Raw genomic sequence first — 6,799 nt, 5'->3', positions numbered from 1 at the left:
GCTCTAAAAGGCTGCATAGCCCTTTCTTTGTATTAGTTTTAGTTTTGCACGGATACGATCAATAATCATCAACATCAAGTAATGTAAGACATTTGCAAACGTGATTTTTGCGCATTTATTTTGTATTATTATTTTATAAAACAAAGAAATATGTTAGTAAAAAAACCTAGTAATTTTATTATATTTTTAAAAAACAAACATTTCAAAATGACAGCAAAATGAATAATAACCTGTATTACCTCCTGAGCCACAATAACAACAGAAGAAAAAAAAAACTATACTGTCATTTTAGGCAATATTGTCATGAACCGGAACAGGAGGAAGACCCAGATGCGTGACATTTCTCACACAAGCTTGATTTTACGGGAAATGGGGCAGTCATGCACGTTAACCCAAACGCCAGTGATTCGGCGATCGTTGGGCGGAAGATGTAAGGCAGCAGTCTAGCGTGGAGAAATGAGATCGATGCCAATTGTACGAGCAGATATCGGACGGATGGGGTCGATACATGACGGGTCAGACAGGATTGATATCAGGCACTGGAGACTGGAGTCCGATATCAAGCAGGACGAGATTGACGGAAACGATACCAGACACTGGAGATTGAAATTAAAAAGGACAAAATAGACAGGAACTATACCGGACAAGAAACCCAAGCAGGAAACCGGACAGAGTCAAAACCCATGTCTTGCGGGTGCAGAGGTTCGTTGATGGACTGACAAAGGGTGAGTGAGAGCACTGAGCTTAAATAGGAGGAAGGCCAATCAATCAACGAGACGCAGCTGGCGCCAAAGGGGCGGGCTGATTGGGTGCCATGGACAACCGTGACACAATATGATTATTTGAACTAAAATAAAAAAAAAAATAACAATAACATAAAACTAGCTCCTGGATTCATTTTTTAAACAAGGACTGTGTGATTTTTTTTAATAAAAAAAAATTGTGCCTTGACACAAAAAAGGTTGGAAAACACTGATTTAAGGTATGAAAAAAATATTTACATCAACAAAATATAATATATATAAAATATAGTATATATATATATATATATATATATATATATATATATATATATATTTTTTTTTTTTTTTTTTTTTTTTTTTTTTTTACAAAGGTCTTTTGTATTTCAAAAATGTTATAAATAATCGCCCAATGCAAAGTTTGAGAATAACCTAAAATAATTGGATCAAAGTAATTAATTGATCTATTTTTTTACCCATTTTTTTTCATAACAATGTTCTATAAAGTTAAAAGACCTTTTTTTACAATCTCCACCACCAAATACAGCAAAAGAAAAGAAAGAAAAAAACGGCGGGAATGAGCATGCTGTGTCTCTCCAACACTCCCCCACGCCCCACATTCCTCCTACCTAATGTAACCCACCCTGAACAGCTTTGTTAAATGTAAGATATAAGATGAGAGGCACAGTAGGGGAAAAGCATAAGGGCTCTTTGAACTCAGTTGGGAATTTTTAACATGATTAATGAGAAGATGTTTAACTTGTATCCATCTTTAGTGCATGCAAAACTACCAATGTTTTATACATTCAAATAATAAGTTAATCGAGGAATAAGCGGGTGCAACTTCATTGGGGAGTCATAACAACCAACCTTAAGCTAAGGATGACTCATCTTTATTTACTGCAGTTTTATTTCTGTAAAAGACTTTCCTTCAGTTGATACCACAACAGTACCATTCCGACAGGTCTGCCTCAAGACAATATTAACCTTTCATGGGAAATGTTTTGATGCAAATACGACAACTAAAAAAACAAATACGAGCGCTTCAGAATGGCGTTTCAAAGCAAAAGCTCCCATCCTGGCATCCCCGCCTTTGTGTGAAAGCATCAATAAATCCCCAAAAGCTTTCTTTTATTTACTGATCACAGATCCACTGAAGGCGCACGAATGCACTAAGCAGCCAAGATTAACTGTTTGCAGGGGGCATGGGGGTTCTCCTCCTCCCCCACCAAGACATCCTCCCTGCATGACTTTCTTTCAAGTCCTCACAAGCATTCTCTCTCCTACCCGGCTGATGAAAGCGATTGCTTGGCTATTGCACTAATGAACTGGCATTATTATTAAATGATGTTTATATACGATGGCCTACTTTGCCCCCGACGACTGGAGAACAAACTTGAAATCCAAGTCATCAATTAGGAGTTCTGTTCTTCGTGTCGATGGAGGACGAAGAGGTGTGCTAGTAGCTTATTTGTAGAGGATTAGCGCTCTCTGGTGGGTTGTTGAGGTATTAGTACTTCGTTTAGTTTTAGATTTCTTTTGATCTGTATTGTGTTGTTTTCATGTGTTTTCTTTTGGCTTGGTTTGATTTAATTTGGTTTTGACTTCGTTTTGGGTTTTTTTTACTTGTTTTTGTTAGTTTTTGGTTTTGATTGTTGTTTTGGTTCTAGTTTTGTTTTGTTATTGTTTTTTTTTATTTATTTATTTGCTTAAGTTCAGGGACTCACCATTGTGAAATAATTTTGTATCCCTATTATACAAAAATAATTGTTTTTAGTTTCTTAATTTTTCGATTTAAAAAAAAGAATTTGTTATTTTATCCTAACTGAATTAGTGCTGTGGTCGTTGCTTTGACAACAAATTTTATACAAGCAAAACAAAATAAAAAATAATAGATTATTTTAATCATAGTTTTTGTTATTTTGAGGAATTTCATTTTGTGTCTCTAATAAAATAATAATGTCAATATTCCATAAATATATATTTTTTTTAAATAAACAAAAAAAAAACGTTAAAAAAAACCCTTGATTGTCAAGAACTGGAAAAGGATAAGTACCCAGATGCGTGACGTTTCTCACACAAACTTTTATTTTACGGGAAATGTCGGCAGTCATGCATGTTAAGAAGCAGTCTGGCGTGGAATGAAAGGAAGCCAGACGCCGACGAGATCGATACCAGTTGCCCGAGCAGATATCGGACAGATAGGGTCGATACCGGACAGGACGGGACAGACTGGATTGTTATCAAAACAGGATATCAAAATTATACAGGACAAGCTAGACAGGAACGAAACTGGAAACCAATATTAAACAGGACAAAATAAACGGGAACAATACCGGACAGGAAATACCAACATGAAACAGGACCGAGTCAAAACACACTTCTTGTGGAGCAGAGGTTCGTTGACGGACTGACAAAGGGAGAGTGAGAGCTCTGATCTTGAATAGAAGGGAAGCCAATCTGTCAACGAGCTGAAGCTGGCGCCGCGCGGGTGAGGATAATTGGGCGCCATGGCAACTGTGACATTGATATTAGCATAATGATCCATCAACTACTTGATAAGATCCATTCATCCATTATACACACCGCTTATCCTTATTAGGGATGCGGGCACTCAATAACATAATTTTCCCAAATTAAATAGTATGAGAATTATATGTATTTTTGGAATTGTGAAAAATTTTCTTTTAAATGCTTTTTGGGGAGTACATTGGCAGAATATTTTAAATGTATAATTTTTTTAAATGATCTGTAAGAAAAATAACAATGAAAAGTTTCCTAAAAATAAGCAAAATCATTACTATCAGGAATGATTCAATTTAAACAGAAATACGTTAAATCTGTTAAATGATATATATGTGTTTATTTTCTATATATATTTTTTTTTTTACGTTATTGAGGTACTTATCACAATTTGCCGTTGACTGATACTGAGACAGTTTCTCTAATGAACACAGGAGGTCGCACCAATACAAAATCGAGAAATCCCTTTGGTCTCACTGATGACGTATTTTATTTTCATTTGGGATTCTGCTTTGGTCTTCAAACCACTTTTTTGAGAAAATGTTAATTTGACTTTTGATTTGAATGCTCTCTTTCAAAGCCTCATTTTGATATGTGGAATAAGAACATGGCATGAGAAGTTTATTGGCAACGGAATAACCCTAATTAGGTGTACATTTTATATTCACACATTTAAATGCTAAAAGCATGTTGATAATACTTTAAAAAGTTGCAATTGTCCTTTTCTTTGGTTTTTTTTTTTTTCATTTTGTTTGGACAACTGTGCTGACGTTTCGGTTCCATGGCACTAGGGACACAATTTTTTCTTATGACGTATTTAATAATTTATAATTTTTAATATTATATTTTTTTGATGATATACACCAGGGTACATGATTAAAAGTGAAAAAAAAACCAAAGTTGAAAAAAATCATTATATGTATTTGCGTGTACATCTTTGTACGTGAAGTCTTGGGACCCATAGTACAAAAACAGTTTTTACGAACTACACAAAATTCATGAATGAACAAAGAGAGGGAAAGGCATTGCAGGAGTTTAGCAAATAGCTTACTTGTATTTTCATGATGTGTCAGAACACGAACAGACGGTGGACCTAGACATGTAACGTTCGCACACAAGCTTTATTTCACGGGAATATAAACCCCAGCGATTCGGCGATCGCGGGGCAGAAGAGATCGAAACGGGACAGGACAGACGGGATCGATACCAGATACAGGATACATGTGCAGATACTGGACAGGGCATGACAGATGGGATTGATACCGGATACTGGAGCAAGATACCAGACAGGACGAGACAGACGGGATAGATACCGGATAATGGAGCAAGATACCGGACAGGACGAGACAGACGGGATTAATACCGGATACTGGAGGCTGGAGCAAGATACTGGACAGGACGAGACAGGCGGGATTGATACCGGATACTGAAAACTGAAGCAAGATACCGGACACGATGAGACAGGCGGGATTGATACCGGATACTGGAGCAAGATACCTGACAGGACGAGACAGACGGGATCGATACAGGATACTGGATACACGAGCAGGACACCGGACAGAGTCAAAATACAAGTCTTGCAAGTGCAGAGGTTCGTTGACAAATTGACAAGGAGTGAATGAGAGCACAGAGTTTAAATAGGAGGGAAGCCAATCAGGCAACGAGCAGCAGCTGGCGCCAAACGGGCGGGCCCAGGTGAGGGCAATGGCCAACCGTTACATGATGCAAACCAAAAGCAGGCCAGCATCTTATAATGTTGACTGATTGCAGATAGGTATTTAAAATAAATACTAAGTTTTAGGCCTTCAAAAAACGTTGTTTATATCACATATTCGGGATAATGCTGTATGGAAAAAAAAACGTCTTGTTCTACAGTGTAAACAGAAAATAGTAAAACGGGTTTGTTTGATTCCAGAGGTGCCCAATCCTTTGTTTTGGGGTCACCCTTTTTAATTGTTATATAATACAATAACGGCAGCACGGTGGCGCAGTGTTTAGCGCTTGTGCGGCACAGTTCATGTCATGGGAACCTGTCGTGGGTTCAAATCCAGCTCCAGACTTCCTGTGCGGAGTTTGTATGTTCTCCCCGTGCTTGCGTGGGTTTCCTCCGGGCACTCCGGTTTCCTCCCACATTCCAAAAACATGCATTTCAGGTGAATTGGCCGGTCCAAATTGTCCCTAGGTGTGAATGAGCGAATGATTTGTCTGTCCCTGTGTGCCCTGCGATTGGCTGGCAACCAGTTCAGGGTGTCCTCTGCCCACTGCCCGGAGATGGCTGGGATGGGCTCCAGCCCCCCCGTGACCCTAATGAGGATAAGCGGTACAGCTGATGAGATGAGATGAGATAATACAATAACATAATAATATAGTCATATAGTGAATAAATTGCCATAAAGATGGGCCCAAAAACATCATACTTAACCCTGTAACATGAAAAAATATCAACTTTAAAATTAGACTACAGATTTGCGGAATAAACTTTGACATTTTATATATGTGACATGAATACAAATCATCGTAACTGATTGATTTATTTACCCACCTTGAGTTGTCAAAAGAAAAACAGGAATGAATGGTCCATTGATCAGAATTAATAAGGCCGAGAGCTTTAAAAAATGGACATTTCCACATATGGCTTTGCATTTAGGGAAATTCATCATTTTGACTGATGATTCTCTACGGGTGATTGGCGGCATTTTCTTTTTCTAATGCAGATCAGGGTTTTTTCGACCAGATGTCCATCCCATGCATCCTGCAGAGACAACAGCATGGTAGCTCCACACATAGTTTCCAACCACCTAGTGAGAGCTCTGACTCGATTGGGGGTGAACTGGCTATCGCTTCCAATTCTTTTTCCCTCCGGCAACAGTACTTCATCACTTTACAGTTGTAACATCATCATTTTGGCACCAAGTTTCGTGTTCCATCCACAATGGGACATAATGGAGGAAAAACTGTTTTTCTAGGACCGGCAGTACTCCGCAATTTGACGAGGGTGAATTACAACGTTTTGCTCTAACAAGGCGTCAAGAAAATTTCCATTCCAAAGCATTTTATGTTGTTTTTTTTTTTTTTGCCTTCAATGTCATTAGCTGCAAATTTGAAACAGTTGAAGACCACTTTCAAAGAATATTTTTTAGGACTGAAGTTTGTGAGTGTGAGTGTAACATTCCAGACATTAGTGTGGCTGACAGGAAATGATGTAAGCCCTGCCCAGACAACCGTGACTCACTGTTATGCCCAAACCTTCATTTTGTGCCGAACCACATTTGGCATATTAGCTTTTAACAAGGGAAACATAGATTAAAATCTTTATTTTTTATTAATCTCCTGTAAATCAACTTTACTACTCATTGAAAAGCATAGTTGTATTTATTCATATTACTGGTATTCATCAGTGCAGTTCCTCATTTATCACTGTTAATAGGGACCAGAATCCCACGAGATGTGTAAAAAAAACCTTGTATGTTTCTGTTGACCCCTACTAACACTCACTTTTCATTTAGGCGTAATGAACAAAAAAAGACACAAACTTG

The sequence above is a fragment of the Urocampus carinirostris genome, chromosome 18 (genome assembly GCF_059441175.1).
Source record: "Urocampus carinirostris isolate Australia breed hairy pipefish chromosome 18, RoL_Ucar_1.0, whole genome shotgun sequence".
Classification (NCBI taxonomy): domain Eukaryota; kingdom Metazoa; phylum Chordata; class Actinopteri; order Syngnathiformes; family Syngnathidae; genus Urocampus; species Urocampus carinirostris.
Note: the sequence above shows the minus strand (reverse complement) of the source record.